Source organism: Gopherus evgoodei, chromosome 17 (genome assembly GCF_007399415.2).
Source record: "Gopherus evgoodei ecotype Sinaloan lineage chromosome 17, rGopEvg1_v1.p, whole genome shotgun sequence".
Classification (NCBI taxonomy): domain Eukaryota; kingdom Metazoa; phylum Chordata; order Testudines; family Testudinidae; genus Gopherus; species Gopherus evgoodei.
Window position 1 is genome coordinate 17451069 of NC_044338.1, and position 20639 is coordinate 17471707.

Below are 20639 nucleotides of genomic sequence, written 5' to 3' on the forward strand. Positions count from 1 at the left end.
TTGGATCAGTGCCTAATACAGAGGTAAAATATAACCTCTCTACTCCTACTTGAGGCTGTCCTATTTAAGCATCCAAGGATTGCATTCACCCTTTTGGCCACAGTCTCTCACTACAGGATCAAATTCATCTGATAATCCATCACAATCTCCAAATCTTTTTCAAAATCACTGCTTCCCAGAACAGAGTCCCCCAGTGTGTAAGAACAACATTTTTATAGATGTATACATTTACATTTAGCTACATTAAAATTCATATTATTTGCTTGAGCCGTTTACCAAGCAATCCAGATCACTCTGTATCAGTGACCTGTCTTCATTATTCCCCCAATTTGTATCATCTGCAAACTTTATTAGTGATGATTTTAAGTTTTCTTTCAGATCTTTAACAAAAAAGGTTAAATAGCATAGGGCCAAGAACCGACTCTTGAGGGATCCCACTAGAAACAGTCCTGTCTGTTGATGAGTCCCTATTTACAATTACATTCTGAGACCTATCAGTTAGCTAGCTTTTAATCCATTTAACACGTGCCATTTAGGGATGTAAATAGGGTTTAAAAATAGTAACCATTTAACCTATTAAAATTCTATTGGTTAAAGAGTTAACTGTTAAGGAGTTCACACAGGCGGGTAACTGGGAGGAGTGTGCGCTGAAGCACTCCCATGTTTTACACGGGGCTCCACTGCTGGCCCCACGCCTGGAGTCCCGGCTGGGGCTGGCAGCCAGGAGGCTGGGCAGCAGCACAGTTTGATTGTTAACTGAAACCAATAAGACTGATACTTATCGGTTAAATCGGTTAAACTTTTACATCCCTAGTGCCATTAAATGTATCTTTCCAGTTTTTTAATCAAAACATCATGTGGTACCAAATCAAATGCCTTACAGAAGTCTAATTGTATTACATCAACATTTCTTTACCAGCCAAACTTGTAATCTCGTAAAAGAAGTAGTCATGTTAGTTTGACAGATCTATTTTCCATAAACCTATGCTGATTGCATTAATTATATGACCCTTCTGTAACTCTTTATTAATTGAATCCCCTATCAGTCGCCCTGTTATCTTGCCTGGGATTAATGTCAGACTGACAGACCTACAATTACTTGGGTCATGCCTGTTACTTTTTTTAAATATTGGCACAACATCAGCTTTCTTCCAGTCTTCTGAAAAGCAACATTAACAGTCAAGTAAACGCCTAACCCAGCTCTTTTAAAACTCTTGGATGCAATTTATATGGACTTGATTTGAACGTGTGTCACTTAAATAGGTGCTGTTTAATATCCTCCTGAGATACTAGTGGAATAAGGAGTTTTATTATATGGTATGGACTACATCATGTTTTTCCTCCAAATACAGAACAGAAATATGTCTTTATTCATGACCTGTAAACTTCAGATTTTTAATTTTTTATTAGTGGAGACAAAGCAAAGCATCGTTTTTACTAAATATTTTGGTCTGACCCTAATTTGTGAGGTCTCCTAGACTATCATACAACACAGTCCCTCTCAAAAACTCAGCATCTGAGAGCCCTTGGCCTGCATTCACAACACACACATTTGGACATGTGGCATGGTCGCAGTTGTATTTAAGTTATTGCTGTTATGACGCCTTTGGTGATTAGAGGTAAAAACTGCTGAAATCTTAAGACCTCACACTCTTCAGTTGAAATAACAAGAGGAGAACAGTGTTCTAGACTGCTTCAGCTCCAAAAAATCACAGAGAGCTCCTCACTTTGTATTTTGACCCCACGGATATAGTAGGGAAAGATTTTGCACTGGCAGAAAGGTGGACTGGATAATCAACGACATCTTTTCCTTCTCTACATTCTTTTTATTGTACCGCACCTAGCACAGTGGGACCCAGTCTGGTTCTGGTGTTTAACGGCTACCACAATTACTGGAGTTACTTCTGGTATAAATGTTCAATAATAATAACAATAATTAATAATTTAGATTTAAACAAACAGTTACTTCTTCCCAGCTCAGCCTCATTTTCTACTTGAAGTCAGAAGGCTGAATTTATGCTAGCAAAATCATTTTCCTGTCAATCTCTATCCTAATCTGGTATTGTGAAGATTACCTTTTAGAAAGTGCCATGATTCAGCTCCTTCTCCCATCCCCACCCCCATAATGAGAAAAAATTTTAATCCCATGATTTTTAAGACAAATAAATTCTGAGTTCTTTTTATTTGCCTTCTGGTTTCTGAGCCTTCAGGGTGCACTTGGATTACATTTTCAAGCTTTTTTCTGCAACAGTGAATGCTAGAAAACTACTCCTCCCCCCCCACACTTATAAATGAAAGCTACGAGACTCCGACAATCACATGCCTCCAGAAGCTAAGGCATTAAAATAAACAACAACTATTGCAAGTTTCACTATAAAATGGCGAGAGTAGGCAGCACTTGAAGTGTGGGATGAAAAATCGCTGATCACCCACTCCATCAGATACAAAGGGCTGTAGTAATCTGCCATTGGAAAACATTGGCTAAGATTAATTTCTAGTGACTAAAAATATTAGTCATTAAAAAAGTAAATTGCTAGCACTGCTTAACAAAGCAATGGAGATTCCAGTAGAGACACTAGGTGTATTTACCCATACACTGTCCTCTCTTTAAATGCACGTAAAGATACCTTTTTTCTGGATACACAGTCAGATCAAAAACTTCATCAAGGCTGGTGATCTGCGAAACATTCACAGAATTCTCCCAACACTCAGGACAACAGTGATGTAACTCCACATGGAAGAAATACGTTGCAATTTCTTTGTGAAGTTTTTTAATCAAAACGCTCCAATCAACCTGCAATTTACAGCAAGTTTGGGGAGAAAAGCCTATGGAAAGCTCAGAAGCAATGAACCAACGGGAAGCCAACCTCATATAGTTATTTACATAGTTATCTGTGCTTCCAATCAGAAACCAGAGTTATAATATACCGTCCACCAATCGCACTGGACATCAGAAATTGCCAATAGGAGGAGAGCCGAGTATGCTGCTCATGGTACAGAATTCCTGATAGGAGGATCACTTGATACTTTGTATAGTCTCTGCAAACAGAGGCACGTTGCATGCAGCCCAGGCAGAGCCCTAGAGTCGCAGCCTCTCTAGAGCTTGCAGCAACCTGTCCAGGTGAGTGAGTGCCAGAGGGTTACATGCTGGGGGCAGCAGCATCCGATAGGAGGGGGAAACAGAGAGTGCTGGGCTGAAACCACCTAGTGCTCATATGCCTGCAGGAGCAAAGCTGCAGAGGACTTTGCTGGGAAGGTAGGTGCAGCCCATCAGCACTAGGAGGGGAGGAAAGTGCATACAGCAGCCAAGCTGGGCTGGAGAAACTTGGCTGGCCGGTTAAGGATCTAATGCCTGGCAGCCTTCCTGCTTCCTTGTGCTGACTAAAATGACCCATTGCTGCAGCTGTCTGGGATCCCCACGCTCCGGCTGTGCTGGTGGAAGGGGCTTTCTCATAGTCTTTGTACAGATCCTAGGGTCCTATGGGGCTGCTGCCCTGCTGAATCTACTCTTTTCACATTGCTGGGTGCGTTTCCACCTGCTCTCCTCCTCAAACCTGAGGGGTCCATGACCAATGGTAAGCAACTGCCAGTGATTTTGCTTGTGGCTGCACCCCGGTGTGCCCCTTTCATCGAAGCAGATGAATGTTCAGCGCTGATGGAACAAAAGCGGAGGATTTGGAAGCGACTTTCTGGCTTTAAATCATTTAATTGGGAGGGAATCGTTAGCGAATAAAGGAGGAAGATTTAAATCATCTGCATCCTGCACAGTATTCATCCCTTTGTTTGTGTAATGCATATTTATATTGGTGCAATATTCATTACATACCTTTTGTTCTCATTTGGTCATTACATCCAGCAGAACATTTGGACAAATCATAATAACAATGAGATTGCTTTGCTCTGGAAGCAGATGCAGAATTCTCTTTGTATCCCATTTTCTATTTTGCTAAAATGTCTTTAGTCTGAAAAAGGAAAACTGGAATAAAACAATCTCAGTTGGTCACTCCATCTCTTACTCCTGTGATGCTTCTTAGGGGTGGTGCCTTGGGGGGAATCTGCTTCTCGCACTGTATTCTTCCTAGAACCATATTGACAGTGGATCTAGTGGAGCAGCCAGATAATATTCCAGTTGTATAAGCATATCTATAAAAATCTGCATGGTATGTATTCACAACTGCATCTTTCCATTTTTATGCTGCAAACACTGGCAAGTGATTTGGATTATTTTTTTTTATTTTAAAGTTGAGACTAATTATCGTGCACTGATTATAACACTGCTTATGTGTGATTAATTCGGCGCTGATTTTTTTTTTAAATTTAAATGTTTGCTATAAATGCCTTTTGTAGACCTTTGAGGGCAGGGAATGTGGGCCAAATTCTGCTGTGTTACACCAATGTAAATCCAGAGCATCTCTATAGATTGTGTAAATGGAACTTGATCCCAAGTCTTTACTGATGTGCCAGATTCTGCTGTGTACACATGAAAATCTATGCTAATTCCATTGACTTCAGTGGAGTTACGCCTGATGTTAACTAGTGTAACTTTGAGCAGAATTTGTCGCGCGGGCTATAAATTTACAGTGCTGTATATAATAGTATTGCAAATTTTGTCCTCTGTACACCTCAAATTTGACTTCAGACTGAAAAAAATTGCCATGCAAAACCTGAATTTAAAAAAAAATCATGCTTGTTGGCTGTATAGCAGGAAAACCGGCTGAAGCCTTGAAGATCTTGTTTTTTGAGTTCTGCAGTGGGGGAGGCAGGTTACTGCAATCAAGCTTTAAATCAGCAGGTAGCTGGGAGCTACTGTAGTTCTGGAGATTGGGTAGGAGGCAAGTCTAAGTGCATCTATCAGTGGGTATAACGCAAGAGGTGCCAAGGTCAGATCTAGTCATTCACTGTTATGCTGGTTATACAGAATGTTCTGAGTAAACCCTGGGGGGCGGGGGGTGGTTGTAGTGCTGCTGTTGCACTGCTATGAATATATAGGCTGTCGGAGAATTTCCAAGCTAAACACTCTACTGCACTGGAGGTTGAAATTGACAGAAGTCATCAGTCTGAGAGGGAATGTGTGTTTTGTTTTTTGTTTTGTTTTTCCCCTACCTAAAAGTCAAATCACACTCATTTTATTCACCTGAGTAGTCCCACTGGCTTCTCGCACTCAAGTAAGAACTGGATTCTTATGATCAAGGTAAGCAGGGTTTGACCTATTCTTTTAAATTATTTTTAATCCCCCTTTTTTTAGTAGCAGAGAAGCAAAATAATTTGTGATATTTATTTATAAAACATCCACAAATCTGGAGTTTTGAGGTTGTTTTTTTAAAACTCCACCTCAATTTTTCTTTGCTAAGTCAGAGTTTAAACTAAAAAGGATTTTCAAAAAAGCTCAGCTTCTATTTAGGTTCCAGAATAAATGCCCAGATTTTCACAGCAGCTCAGCTCAGCACAGCATGTTGGGTGCTATGCAGTTTTGAAAATCTGGCTCTTATATAGGTGTTAGAATGGTTACTGAGTTCTTTTGAAAATCTGGCTTCCCTTATGGGTGCTCAGCATTTGAAAATCTGACTCTGAGCTCCTTTGAAAATGTGATCCTTAGTTCTTGGTAACTGCAGAAGTTTCTTTTGCGTTTCAGTCTCTCAGGTATATGTGTTTAGTGTGAGCTGTGATGAGAGATACTAGTTGGTTAACTAAGATCTGCTAATGAGTCTATAATAGAACTGCAACAAGAGAAAATCATGGAAAGATTGTATTGGAGTCCTGTGTCCATGTTCAGTTAGATCTGTTTGACAGTGGTGTGTGCTGACAGTATAGAAATCTGGGTAGTAATGTGATTAATTATTTACCAATATTTTAGCATTAGAAAGTGAGTGGGTTTTTTGTTTTGTTTTTTTAAGGTGGTGAAACTGTTGTTTCCATCTTCAACACATTGATATGTTGACATGGTAGCAGTGGTTTAATGTGAGCATGTTATAAGAGGTATGATGAAACGGTAGACTTTCCTGTGATAAGAGAGGCATGGGAAAACCCAGACCTTTAAGTGAAAGGTGTAATAGATGGCTAATGAGATGTTGTGTGTGGCTGGGATGTAGTGTAGTGTGCAAGACATTGCTTTTGAAAAGTGTCTGTTGTGTGTCCATGGAATGTTTTGTTTTAATGTATAGCTTTGTAGTATTGTTTGAAACTCAGGGACATAGTCTTAAAAATAAACCAACTGATTTGAATAGCTTGAGAAATTAATCTATAGGAAATACCTATATTAATTTCAGAGCAGGGAAATATACCCGAGTCACTTTAAGGAAGGATGGTATGCAGTTAAATCATAGGTTTTAGATACAGAAGGCCTGGGCTCTATTCCCAGCTCTGCAGCAGACAGTGCACCAGAATTCCAGCGGTCTAGGGTACATTCTTGGCTCTGTCACAGGCTTTCCTGTGTGACCTTGGGTGAGTCACTAGTTGCTCTGTGGCTTAGTTCTCTGTCTATAAAATGTGGAGAGTAATGCTTCCCTACTGCATGTAGAGTGTTGTGAAGATAAATTAATTCATGTCAGTGTACTGCTCAGATGCTACAGTGATAGGAGTCCTAGAGAACAGAGCTATTAAAAAAAAGAACCATTTTTACAATTTCTTATGAAAATCTCAAAAAAATTCCACCATAAGTTACTTAAAAAACAGCAAAAAAAAGCAATTTTTTTGAGAAATGTTTGCAAAAAAACCTTTCATCTAAGTTTTTTTTTTGAAAAACTTTGACCTATCCTGATAGAGAAGTCCATTAATATTTTTTTATTGTGGCTAGCTCTACAATGATATCTACTAACTGGAAGACTATCCCCCTTGCTCTACAAAGTCCTGGGAAGTTAGTTTTGAGCCGTCTTGGTAGCGTGGATTTTCTGTTGTGGCAGTGCACAGTATCAGCCTTTGCAATCACCAGTATTATTTTGAGATTAGACTGTGTTATTACTCGATTTGCATATAGTGCCAGTTGAAAGTTTCTTCCCCTACCAGTATCTGATGTCCACCTTGCAGTCATGCATGTACAGTGATAGCACTTTTATTGTTATCTCTGTCTTACTGTTTCTTCTGAATAATTCTGTTTTTTCCCTCATCGTTGCCTCTACTTTGTTGGTAAGGAAAGCTGTTTGTGTTGCAGTGATAGCAGGTTCTGCAGCTGTGCTATCAAAGCAAAATATGTGATTCTATTGTGGTTATAACTCAGTGGAATGGTCTAATTTAATAGTAATCATGGCTATTTCATTTACCTCTGTCTTTGCCATCATATCAAGCTAAACATATAATTCAACTTCTATTAACATGTTTATTCTTTTCCTGTAAGTCACCACAGCAGTTTTGACTTGTTTGGCTTTTGGCATTGGATCACTTTGAAATGATGCTTCTGAAATTGCATAAGGCAGGCAAGGAGCCTTTAAGTCTGTCACTTAAAAAGAAGAAAAAATTGTACATTGATGCTGTGATCCTACAAGTATTTGTGCACGGTGCAGCAGGTTGTTGTACTGCAGCATGTGTATGAGGCTGGAGTGTGCACAGGAATGAGTGAACTTAATCACAAGGCATGCTGACTTCTTTGCTCACAAGTGTGCAATGTATGGGTGGCAAATGGATATGTCTTAGGAAACATGGGTTTAAGCTACAGCTTCTTTTGTTCCAATTAGGAGCTCAGGTACATTATTATTTATTTGTATTAAAGTAGTACCTAGGGCTAGGGCTTCAACTGAGACTAGGTGCCCACTGTAATAGGTGTTGCGCACATACAAGAGAAATCCCTGCCCAAAGAGCTTACAATCTAAATAATCAACACAAAGGATGGGAAGGGAAATAGAAGCACAGAGAGATGCCTTCCCCAAGGTCATACAGCATGTCATGGAGCAGAACTACAAATAGAACTCAGGTCACCCAAGTCCCAGTGCCATGCTCTATGTTCAGGACAACATTGCCTCTCCCAGTCGCCTCTTAGGTGCCCTCCTGCTGAGAGATTGTAATGCAATGTCTGTGTATCAGGGTCTCACTAATACAGCACTTGCATGTGTATGTGTGATTCTCTGCCTTTGCTCACACTCTGAATGTTCTCCATCAGATATGATGCATTAATCGGCTCTAGAGGACTAACTTTCTTTGGATGGGAATAAGTGGCTAATAATAGGCAGAACCCATGTGGTTTCCCCTGTGACGGCAGTATAATCTTGGAGTTTTAGCCAGTGAGGTATTAAACAAGACATCTGTCTTGAGTGTGTTTGGGGGTGGGAGGGCGGGAGGAGAGTGCTAAAGCAAGGCATCAGGCTCTATCAATTTACAGTGCAGTGGATGGGTCCTGGAAGCAGCATCCACTGACTAGTAGCATTTTCCTTCCAGTGTTAGTTTCTTTGTCAGTCTGAAATAAAACTTTATCATGTTCTCACTGTCCCCATAGCTCTCCAAATTAAATTCTCTTGTGGAGCTCAAAGGACCAGTCTGTGGTTCTTTTTGTTACAGTGGCCATAGTTAGATGATAACAGAATGGGGGGACTGTGCAGTGCCTTGTAATGGTTATTGTCAGAATTGGCTGCAGCTACAGTGCAGTCATATATAGGAGCAAGATTTAAAAAACCCAGCTACACCCAGGTTTCTGATAGGAGCAATTTTTTGTGTGTTAGACTATGAATATGTAATACCAAGTGAGACAGATGGATTGCCTGGGAACAAGCTACAGTGAGAGGAATTTAGGGACAAAGTGGACAGCATGCCTGAGTTGTCCTGACAAAGTCCTGGGCTGTTTGTCCCTTAGAAAATACTGAATAGTATACTGAGAGTAACACAAGTACTTCTGCACTGTAAAATGTGTCAGAGGTAACCCAGTAAGACATCTTAACACTGATAGCTTCCCAGTTCTGTACAAACACTGACTGACTAATCTTCATAATCCCGCTGTGAAAAGGGGTAAGAGGTTACAGATGAGGCAATGGAGACAGAAAAGTTAACTGCCTTGATCACTATGACACAGCAATAACTGAGTCCTTTGTGAACATGATTTTAATTTCCTTCACATTTCTGCTCATGGGACTGGATAAGAGATAAGTGGGATCCTTGAAGTTGTTCCCAGAACCGGGTCTGTGGAGAACACAATCCAACAAACCTGCCCCCAGACACTCTCTATAATGACTGTGTATAAGCATAAGCTTATCTAATTGCCTGAAATATACAACGTGGAAAGCAGTATTAGAGAAGCCACAAAACGGATGCTGCTAAAAAGATCCCTTCTTCTACTGCAACATCAGAGAAGGTGGGCATTGTACTTTCATCAAGGAATGTCTGCATCAAATGCCAGCCACGTTGTTGTTAGTCTGCTTTCTGTAATGCTGCAGTATAGGAGATGCTTAATGGTGCATAAATGGAAGTGTCCTGAAAACTACTTTGGATGTAAGGGAAGCCTAAAGGCTTCAGTCATTGATTTGCAGCTAAGGTGGGGGACTGATCTCCATTAAAAACCAAACATGGATTTGGCCTTGTGTAAATCCATAACTCTAATCACGTTAATGACACTGTGCTGCTAGTCAGTTAGGACAACTATTCTTGAGGTTGAAACTTGAAAGGCAGAATCTAATGTGAAGGGATGGTTTAAAGTTGACCTACCAGTGCAAACTCACTTTTTTACTTTGGACAGAGGAAGGCAGTTGCTTATGATTTTACATCGGAAAAGTCAGGGTAAAGAATTGCAGCCCGGGGTGACTCAAGGGATTGTTAATAGAGTACAGAGACTTTCACTGGAAATCAGTGGGGTTGGGATTCTCAGAGGAGTTAAGCATCCAAATCCTACTGAAATTCATTGAGTTCTCCCTTAAGCTCCTTTGAAAATCCCAGTGTAAGAGTCCTGCTTAATTAAGGATGAGAATTTGGCCCTAAATTCATTCTCATGTACATGGATGATGGACATTTGTCCTTTCAAATGTTTGGAAGCACCATTTGTACATATGCTGCAGAATCGGCACAACCATAGGGGACATGAGGATATGTTCCTGCTGGTTCTCCTTATATTTTATTTACCTGTTGATGAGTGAAGTCCACGACGCTCGTGCATTTACACTCTTGGTCCCACCTAGACTTTTGGAAACTGTGTCCTCTCAGGAGGTCGAAGAGTGCTGTGGTCACCAAGCCTAATGTTGAAACGATCACTGACAAAGGGCCAACTGAGGCAAATGCAGCAGGCATTTCATCTGCTAGTTCATATGGGCTCTAACACCTTGTGAGTCCTAGGGTGGCCAACAGTCCTGTATTACAAGGGAGATCCCTTATTTTTTCATCTCTGTACAAGACTGGGAGTTGCTGAGTGCTGCGAAAAGCAGCAAGAAATACTCCTGGCGAACGTAAGTGAGTTCTTCTTCATAATTAATATTGGGAAGAGGGATGGGGCAGTGGTGCTAAGAAAACAGTCTGTTATTTTTGAAATACAGTGTTGGCAACCCTAGCTCCTAACTGACTTCCATACCATGCTCCACCCTGGGCTCCAGATACATCTGTGACCCATTTCTTCCAACTGCCACAGAACCTTCTGGCCTCCCTTCTCCCAATTGTCATGGAATCTTCCCCACTGCCTCTGTGACCCTCCCAACAACTGCCACGGAACCTTCTTCCCCCACTGCCTCTGTGACCCCTCCCCCCACCTGCCACAGAACCTCTCCCCGTCTGTGAACCCCTATCCAACTGCCACAGAACACCCCATCTCTGCCTCTGTGACCTCCTCCCCAACTGCCACAGAACCTCTCCCCGTCTCTGTGAACCCCCATCTCAGCTGCCACAGAACACCCCGTCCCTGCCTCTGTGACCTTCTCCCCGCCAACTGCCACAGAACACCCCATCCCTGCCTCTGTGACCTCCTCCCCAACTGCCACAGAACCTCTCCCCGTCTCTGTGAACCCCCATCCAACTGCCACAGAACATCCCGTCCCTGCCTCTGTGACCTCCTCCCTGCCAACTGCCACAGAACCTCTCCCCGTCTCTGTGAACCCCCCATCCCAACTGCCACAGAACACCCCGTCCCCGCCTCTGTGACCTTCTCCCTGCCATCTGCCACAGAACCTCTCACTGTCTCTGTGAACCCCCATCCCAGCTGCCACAGAACACCCCGTCCCTGCCTCTGTGACCTCCTCCCTGCCAACTGCCACAGAACCTCTCCCCATCTCTGTGAACCCCCATCCCAGCTGCCACAGAACATCCCGTCCCTGCCTCTGTGACCTCCTCCCTGCCAACTGCCACAGAACCTCTCCCCGTCTCTGTGAACCCCCATCCAACTGCCACAGAACATCCCGTCCCTGCCTCTGTGACCTTCTCCCTGCCATCTGCCACAGAACCTCTCACTGTCTCTGTGAACCCCCATCCCAGCTGCCACAGAACACCCCGTCCCTGCCTCTGTGACCTCCTCCCTGCCAACTGCCACAGAACCTCTCCCCGTCTCTGTGAACCCCCATCCCAGCTGCCACAGAACATCCCGTCCCTGCCTCTGTGGCCTCCTCCCCAACTGCCACAGAACCTCTCCCCGTCTCTGTGAACCCCCATCCAACTGCCACAGAACATCCCGTCCCTGCCTCTGTGACCTCCTCCCTGCCAACTGCCACAGAACCTCTCCCCTGTCTCTGTGAACCCCCATCCCAGCTGCCACAGAACATCCCGTCCCTGCCTCTGTGACCTCCTCCCCAACTGCCACAGAACCTCTCCCCTGTCTCTGTGAACCCCCATCCCAACTGCCACAGAACACCCCGTCCCTGCCTCTGTGACCTCCTCCCTGCCAACTGCCACAGAACCTCTCCCCGTCTCTGTGAACCCCCATACCAACTGCCACAGAACACCCCGTCCCTGCCTCTGTGACCTCCTCCCTGCCAACTGTCACAGAACCTCTCCCCTGTCCTCTGTGAACCCCCATCCCAACTGTACAGAACACCCCATCCCTGCCTCTGTGACCTCCTCTCTGCCAACTGTCACAGAACCTCTCCCCTGTCTCTGTGAACCCCCATCCCAACTGTACAGAACACCCCATCCCTGCCTCTGTGACCCCTCCCCCCAACTGCCACAGAACCGGTCTCCCCGCAAACTCTTTCAGAACCTTCCCCCTGTGTCTGTGCCCCCCCAACTCCCACAGAACCTTCCTCCCCCCAATTGCTTCAGAACCTCCCCCTGCCTCTGTGACCGCCTCCTCATCCCAACTGCCATGGAACTTTTCCCCCATTGCTGTGACCTCCCAAATGCCATGGAAACTTTGCCCAGTCCCCACTTCTGTGATCCATCCCCTCCTAGCCAGTGCCCTCCTTCTTGCTACAAAACCTTTCCTTGCTGGCAGCCCTCCGTCACCCACCTGAGCAGGAGACAAAATGCAGGAGCAGATTCTCCCCCAGCAGTGTCACCACCCTTTGGCAAGTGTTTGCACTGCAGTGACTGTAGTAATAAGGAATGGCTGGTTTTGGTTTCTTTAAAAAAAAAATCCACTATGGAAAGATTCTGGTTTCTATGACTAGAAATGGATTTGTTTTGGAACTGATGCATATAAACAGAGTCAAAGCTGTTAGCTGTAACCATTAAAGCTCTAAGTGGCTTGTGCCTGGTCAGTGGAGACACCGTGTCTCCCCATGTGATACTGCTACAGTTAAGATCTTTGGGGGCTCTTGAGCTGGAGTCCTCTCAGTCCAAATCAAGGGGCTACTGGCAGAGCCTGTGTGGTGAAGTCCTTCGCTGTGGAAGTTGCTTCTCCTCATTTGTCAGCCAAGACTTGGGGTTGTTTGGCTTATTGTGGTAATGGAGACCATATAAATACATTAGATAGTCTTCTTGATTACATTTGTTGACTGTGTTTGGTGTGGATTGTAAAGGTGGATGGAGGGTACCAGTTATTGCTATACATCAAGAGAATAAAGATAAATACCAGCTGAATCCTTTGATAGATGGATTTGTATTTGCAACTTCAAACAAATATTGAAAACTGTGTAGCAGGACTGTTTTTTCCAACATTATTCTTTATATTGTGCTCACTCCTGAGGGTCCCAAATGAGATCAGGGCTCCATTCTGCTAGGAGTTATGCATACAGATAGAGATGGTTTCTGCCCACAAAGAACTTGTAGTCTAAATAGAGAAGACCGCATGGGAGGCAAAGTGATTTGCCCAAGGTCGCACAACAGGTTAGTGTCATCCCAGGCTACTGCTGTATCCAGTGGGTTGCACTGCCTCTAATGGCAGCATACTTAGTTTTTCTTTTCTCTTTGTCTGATCTCTCTTCTTTCTCTATTGCTTTTCATTTCTTATGCTTTCTTTCCTCCTTCCTGACCTTCCCCCTTTCTTTTCTGCTCTGGCACTCTGTTTTGGGAGACTCATAGACTCTAGGACTGGAAGGGACCTCAAGAGGTCATCGAGTCCAGTCCCCTGCCCTCATGGCAGGACCAAATACTGTCTAGACCATCCCTAATAGACATTTATCTAACCTACTCTTAAATATCTCCAGAGATGGAGATTCCACAACTTCCCTAGGCAATCTATTCCAGTGTTTAAGTACCCTGACAGTTAGGAACTTTTTCCTAATGTCCAACTTAAATCTCCCTTGCTGCAGTTTAAGCCCATTGCTTCTTGTTCTATCATTGGAGGCTAAGGTGAACAAGTTTTCTCCCTCCTCCTGATGACACCCTTTTAGATACCTGAAAACTGCTATCATGTCCCCCTCTCAGTCTTCTCTTTTCCAAACTAAACAAACCCAATTCCTTCAGCCTTCCTTCATAGGTCATGTTCTCAAGACCTTTAATCATTCTTGTTGCTCTTCTCTGGACCCTCTCCAATTTCTCCACATCTTTCTTGAAATGCGGTGCCCAGAACTGGACACAATACGCCAGTTGAGGCCTAACCAGCGCAGAGTAAATCGGAAGAATGACTTCTCGTGTCTTGTTTACAACACATCTGTTAATGCATCCCAGAATCACGTTTGCTTTTTTTGCAACAGTATCGCACTGTTGACTCATATTAAGCTTGTGGTCTACTATGACCCCTAGATCTCTTTCTGCCATACTCCTTCCTAGACAGTCTCTTCCCATTCTGTATGTGTGAAACTGATTGTTCCTTCCTAAGTGGAGCACTTTGCATTTATCTTTATTGAACTTCATCCTGTTTACCTCAGACCATTTCTCCAATTTGTCCAGATCATTTTGAATTTTGACCCTGTCCTCCAATCCCTCCCAGTTTGGTATCGTCAGCAAACTTAATAAGCGTACTTTCTATGCCAACATCTAAATCGTTGATGAAGATATTGAACAGAGCCGGTCCCAAAACAGTCCCCAAATTCAAATTAATCAGCCTGATTTAGCTCTGGAGCGTGAACATCTTAAAAACTGTCCTTTGGAAAGTGACCTAATCTTCAGCAAAGAGAGACAGTTAAACATAACTATTATTCATGTTCGGCCATAAAAACAAAATATATTGTAGAAGTGGTTGGAAGTTATTGTTGACATAGCTCATTCATCCCAAAGGTATTCATACAAGCATCACTATTGAGTTTTGATAAGGCATTATCGTAACTAGATGCTGTGTGCACAAGCATGCTGTTTTTAAACAAACCCTGTTTGAAAAAAGGAATTTTTAAGTACTTTGAAAATAAAAATATGCTGATGCTAATTGATATATTGGCATAATGTTATCCTGAAGGATCAAGATGACTTTTTTAAAAGGAGAAATGTACCATGTGTGTGTTTTAATCCCATGTGAAAGTGTTTTCAGGACTGGGCCCTGCAGAAAAAAAATGCTTAATTAGAATATGTAAATTTAAACAAGGAAATTACAACATATATATGATTTCCAAAATCTCCAGTGAACTAGGTTGCTGTGTAATCCTCAGGGGCTGTCGTTATAGGGCCTGATCATGCATGGTGTGGAGTGGTCTCAGCTCCCAAGTCAGTACCTTCCAGGATAGAGCCCTTAATGATGGTTTCAACAAGAAATGCAGTCTGACATTCACTGAGACTGGAAGTTCCGAGCAGAAGCCACAGACATGGAGTATTACTACAGGAGATTTCCCAAAGTTCTTTTTAGGGAAAGTTTGCATTTTACTTTCTGGCATTGTTTTGTGTTAATAAGTGTTTATATTTGTTGCCAGTTGCAAAGCTTCAGGGCTATCAGAAAATTCCTAAGGAAATTTCCTGTTCTCTTTATCTTGACTCAACTTTGCTGGGATTTATCAAGACAGGAAATGTGGGATATAAATATGGGAATTTTAAGGAAATAATTATTAGTGATTGTGTCCATGATCCTGCAGATACTGTGGCCCAAATCCTCAAAGGTATTTAGGTACCTAACTGCCATTGATTTCAATAGGGGTTAGGCAGCCAAATACTTTTGAGTAGCTGGGTCTGTATAACTTTATTAACATGCCTGTATGTTTGCAGGTTTGGGTTCTTTGTCATATTTCTCACTGGATCAAGTGATTGGAAATTTTTTCTATTCCATTGCAGTTTTTCTTTAGTTTTATTTTTGGCACTAGCAATACAGAAAAAGTACAGAAGGAGAAATAATAAATGTCAAGCATGTGATATGGGAAGATAGATCAGCAGCTTTTTAAAACCATGTTTTCAAGTTCTGTTGTTTCCATATGTTTATAAAATCTCTTCTGCCTAGAATCTGATAAGGTTTATTTACTTGCCATTTTTCACTGTGTAGCAGCTTGGTAACTGGGCCTATACTGCAAGGATCCTTTGAGAAGTTTTGGATGAGAAACAGAATCCATCCCTGAGCACCACTCCCATGCCCCAGTTTAGCAACAGGACAAAAGAAAGTCCATGGGTTACAGTAATGTTTGCTTCCCTGAGGTATGCAGTTTTGGCCATTGGATTTGTATAATGAGGATCCACTGACCTGCTCCTTGTTGTCCCAAACCCATTCTGCGTTGCCATGGAGCACTGTTCTAGCACACAGAGCCCTGAACCACTGTTTCCCACCCAAGTTCTTCCATATCTGGGGAATTCTCAGTCTCAGTCTTAATCCAAAACGCGCTGAGGGCCACAGTTTCTCCGGACAGGACTAATCTGTTCAGCTGTGTCACAGGTTGCTGTCTATTGATATAGAGCAATATTTCCATCCGGTTATTTTATAGCCAACCACAATTTAAATCTATGCTTCTCTTGGAGTTGAAGTTCTTTGTGCCAGAAAGTGTGCTGGATTAATTTAGCTCATTCGTCTCTGGTGTAACTTTTTAGTATTTCATATGAATCTGTATCTGTGCTCAGACAAAGCTGTGAAGTGTTGAGAGTGATAAATTCTCCAGCATGTATTGCTCAAGTAAGTTTATAGTGAAGTTGTTAGCTAGTTAGCAGTGACTGTGCTAATTATATTGGTGTGAGCATAAACAGAAATTAATGCTACGATGCTGTGTGAGAGATGTTCCACTGCTTGCTGGAGAAGTATTTATATTCCATGTTGTTTTCTGAGATTTGGCTTATCATTTTCTCTTCTCTGGCTCCTCTGTTAGAGCCCTTGTTATGTTGTCAGCAAAGTGACTATATTTATTACTGGGGACAAATTATGCCGTATGGAGGAAAAGCCATGGTCTGATTCTCCTCTCAATGACAATGGTGTAAATTGGCAGTAATCCCACTGAAGTGAGTGGCGTTAAACCAATACAAAATTTGCGTAAGTGACGTAACAGTCAAGCTCACTGTGTCTTACACTTCACTTGTTTATACACCTTTGTAGCTCACTGGCTTTAATAGTCCCTCCTGATTGACATCATTATAAGAGAGAGGAGGATCAGGTCCTGTTAGTTTCATCTTGCAGCGTTTGCTGCTCATCATGAATGTGAGTCACTTTCGCAGAGTGGAGGCATAACCTGAACAGGTCCTTATAGAGACATAAGGAACACACAGCCCTGGGAATCCTGTGCATTCCCCAAGCTGAGGGGAAGGAGATGAGGGCTGCTCCCTGGGACCTCCAACTCTTATGCGAGGGCCCATAGAAGCCCTTTTTATTATTAGCACCATAATTCATGTACATGTTAAGAGCAGAGCCTGCATATCACTGCACTCTCTTATAGACCCATTGGTTACTTCTTCCAGCAAAAAAAACTTACTAACTTCCCTGGCATATGGTATTCTCTTGGGGAACAAAGCACTGATTGTACATCTCAGATGATCCAATTCCTTGCAGAGGTGTGTGTGTGTGTGTGTGTGTGTGTGTGTGTGTGTGTGTGTGTGTGTGTGTGTGTGTGTGTGTGTGTGTGTGTGTGTGTGTGTGTGTGTGTAATAAATTTTCTCTGTAACTACAGAGAAAAAGTTCCAGGATTTGCTCTTTTTTTTAGTGATGAAGTCTGAGATGGCAGGCAGATTCAGATCACACTGATCAGAAGCCAGGCCTACAAACTCGTGAGAATCAGAATTTAGAGGAAGAGTGGTCCAATAGTTAGGGCACTAGCCCAGGACATGGAAGCCCTAGATTCAATTCCTAGCTCTTCCACAGATTTCCTGTGTGATTTGGTTGTCACTTAGTCTCTCTCTGCCTTGATTCTTAACCTGCAAAATGGGGATAATAGCACTGCCCTAACTTGTGAGGTTCTGTCAGAATAAGTACATTAGATTGTGAAGTGCTCAGATGCTGCAGTGCTCACCTTGTAAAATGGATTAAGCACATACTTTCCACCTCCTAACAGTGGTGTGGGATTCTGTGCTTTGAGCTGACCATGTCATTTTTGAGTCAATGAGTACCATGTATTCATTTGCTGAGCAAGCCCAGGTTGAATACACCTTGTAAAGACTTATTAGCGTGTAAATAAACAGCTGCAGACACTCATGCTTATGTAGGCATATATCTGTATCATGCTGAGGAAAGCAACATTATTTTCTAGGCCTGTTTAGGATGAAACTAAAGAAGTCAGAGCTGAGCTTTGTATTCACATCACACTGAGTAGTACTCTGGTTTGCGTTTAACTATCAGAGGTAACTATGTCCATTTACAGTTTGAATTAACCTCCTCACAGTGTGCTACGTTAAATATTTAAATCACTCTTATATGTAGATAAATTTGTCTAGATCTACCTTATATGTAGTATAAATACCACAACTTAATGCTATTTTGCTTCTGCTACCACTGAAGCATATTGACCCCAATTCAGGAGAATCCTTAAGCCAACCAAAAGAATCCATCCCTCTAAAAGTACATAAGAGAGGGAAAGCTCATGGGACTTAACAACATACAAGACATGCAAAGAATGGCCTAGGATAGACAGGGATGGTGGAGGCTTGTTCATGCCCTAAGCAATGTTTGATGGCATGGGAAGATACAGGTTCAATATACTAATTCATTCAGTGCACAGAAGGGACCTGCTCTGGACATGAATCATGACTGTGTAGTGAAGGAAACTGTTGTCTGTAGGATCCCTGACTCATTTGTTGCAGAAGGTGGAAAGTGTGTAGTAAATGATGCAGGGGATTGCAAAAAGAGAGAGGACGATTTTCTCACAATGCACAGTCAACCTGTGGAACTCTTTGCCAAAGGATGTTGTGAAGGCCAAGACTAAAACAGGGTTAAAAAAAACAAAACAAAACAACTAGATACATTCATGGAGGATAGGTCCATCAGTGGCTATTAGCCAGGATGGGCAGGGATGATGTCTCTAGCCTCTGTTTGCCAGAAGTCGGGAATGAGTGACAGGGAATGGATTACCTGTTGTGTTCATTCCCTCTGGGGCACCTGGCATTGGCCACTGTCAGAAAACAGGGTACTGGGCTAGATGGACCTTTGGTCTGACCCAGTATGATCATTCTTATGTTCTTGTGGATAAAGCAGTTCCGTGCCCTAGGGCAGCATTCTGCGTTTAAGTCTCTGACTGCCAAATGCTGGGAATGGACGACAAGGGGATGGATCGCTTGATGGTTGCCCTGTTCTGTTCATTCCCTTTGAAGCATTTGGCATTGGCCACTGTCAGAAGACAAGATACTGGGCAAGATGGACTGTTGATATGACCTAGTATGGCCATTCTTATTTTCTTTTTTGATTCTATTCCTGTCTCTGCCACAGAGTTCCTGTGTGATGCTGGGCAAGTCACTTATGTGCCAGACTTTTCATTGATGATCAGTAATTGTGTGTTCCTCATTTTTAGGGTACTTGATCTGAGGGCTTGCAGTCTGATTTCCAGAAGTGATGAGTACTCACAGATGCAACTGGGGTCAATAGGAGGCTTGGGAGCTGTGATTTGAATGTGTGAAGTGGTGTTTAATGTTATGCATGCTGAAATATCAGGTCACAGTGCTAAAACTGGGCATCCAGAATAAGTAGATACTTTTGACCATAATCCCACTGTGCCATAGTTCCTCATTTGTAAATTGGGGATAATTATGCACTCTGTCATTTTACAGAGGCGTTATGAAAATAAATAAATATTTGTGAAGCATGCAGGTTCTATATTGATGGGCATCATAGAAAAGCCCATGAGGAAATTATTCTATAGAGTAGGATTTGAATAGTGTGCAGTAAACAAGGCATATGGGACCATACATTAAACAGTGAGGAGAAAACAAAATATTGAATAGCTGCTCATTAAGTGAGCACTATCCATTTTGTGCAGTAAATGAGGCAGGAGTCGTGGAAAAAATAGTATGTGATAAGGTAATTAAAGACTGTATCATAATGTACATGCACAAGGGAGCAGAATTAAGGTTGCACAGGCAATCTTATTTCTGGCATTTACTAACTTTTGAGTGCTTGACTTTGCAACCTTAATCCTCCTTTACCATAGTTTATTTGTGTGTAAGTTAATATTTATTTTGTAAGTGCGGATTAGGGTCCCATTGTGATAGGCATTGGCTAATTGTAAACAAAATCATGAATTTGCCAAGAGGAGAATATATAACGTATTAGAACTTTAAATCCAATTAGTGATCCTCTATTAGTGACCTATGGCTGATGATGGATGGTTGTATAGTGTTGAAACTTCTAAAGCCGCATTCTGTGGCTTTCTGCAGGTAACTGCATTGGTAAAGATTAAAAACAACAACCCTAAACTCTGCAAGATTCGGTATATTACAAAACAGCAGTTCTGAGAGATGGTTTTCTGATATGATGATCTCAGACTTGAACAGATACCATGCATTTTTATCATTGCTTCTCTCCCTCTTCCCCTCTCCCCACAAAGCTTCCACGCCTCTCCTCCCACACCCCCAAATCACTTCCCTTATCATCCCAGTTCTCTCTTCCTCTGGGCCCCTTTCTGTCAATCTGGGGTTATGCTAGATTGTGGTTTGTAATGTGAACTTTTACCAAGGGGGATGGAACCAACAGGAGTGAGTGCTGTGTCCTCATGGTCTAAGGCTGAATAGTGCTCAACAACATGCTGAGATATGTAACTTTATTTTACCTGTTGGAAATGAGAAAATTAATTCCCAATTGACTCAATTTATTGTGTGACTAATGTGCCCATTCCTGCAACCCTTATTCACGTATATAGTCCGATTGCGACAGAGTGAAGCCCAGGGGATATAAGTACTGTGTTAGTGAGGGAAGGACAGACAGGCAGATAGAAGAGGTGCTGTCTTTCCTAGTCTGAGACTGTTGTGTGGGAAACCCATTTCTCAAGACTGCTGCTGTTTGGTCAAAGCTGAAGTCTTGCCCTGTGAGCTTGGAAATGAATGGATTTCCAATGGAG

At 42.5% G+C, this 20639-nt stretch overlaps 1 protein-coding gene across 3 annotated transcripts in view; it reads left to right on the forward strand.

Moving 5' to 3' along the window:
* The first annotated feature begins 3046 nt into the window (after positions 1–3046).
* Positions 3047–20639, forward strand: part of CAMKK1 (calcium/calmodulin dependent protein kinase kinase 1) — a 182405-nt gene continuing 164812 nt past the window's right edge. For 2 of the 3 annotated variants that reach the window (XM_030536912.1, XM_030536916.1), the window contains exon 1: positions 3047–3121. The gene's annotated coding sequence lies outside the window, so the exon portion shown is untranslated. Of the gene's footprint in view, positions 3122–5154; positions 5192–20639 lie in introns of those variants that run through there. The other variant, XM_030536913.1, reaches the window with a different exon arrangement.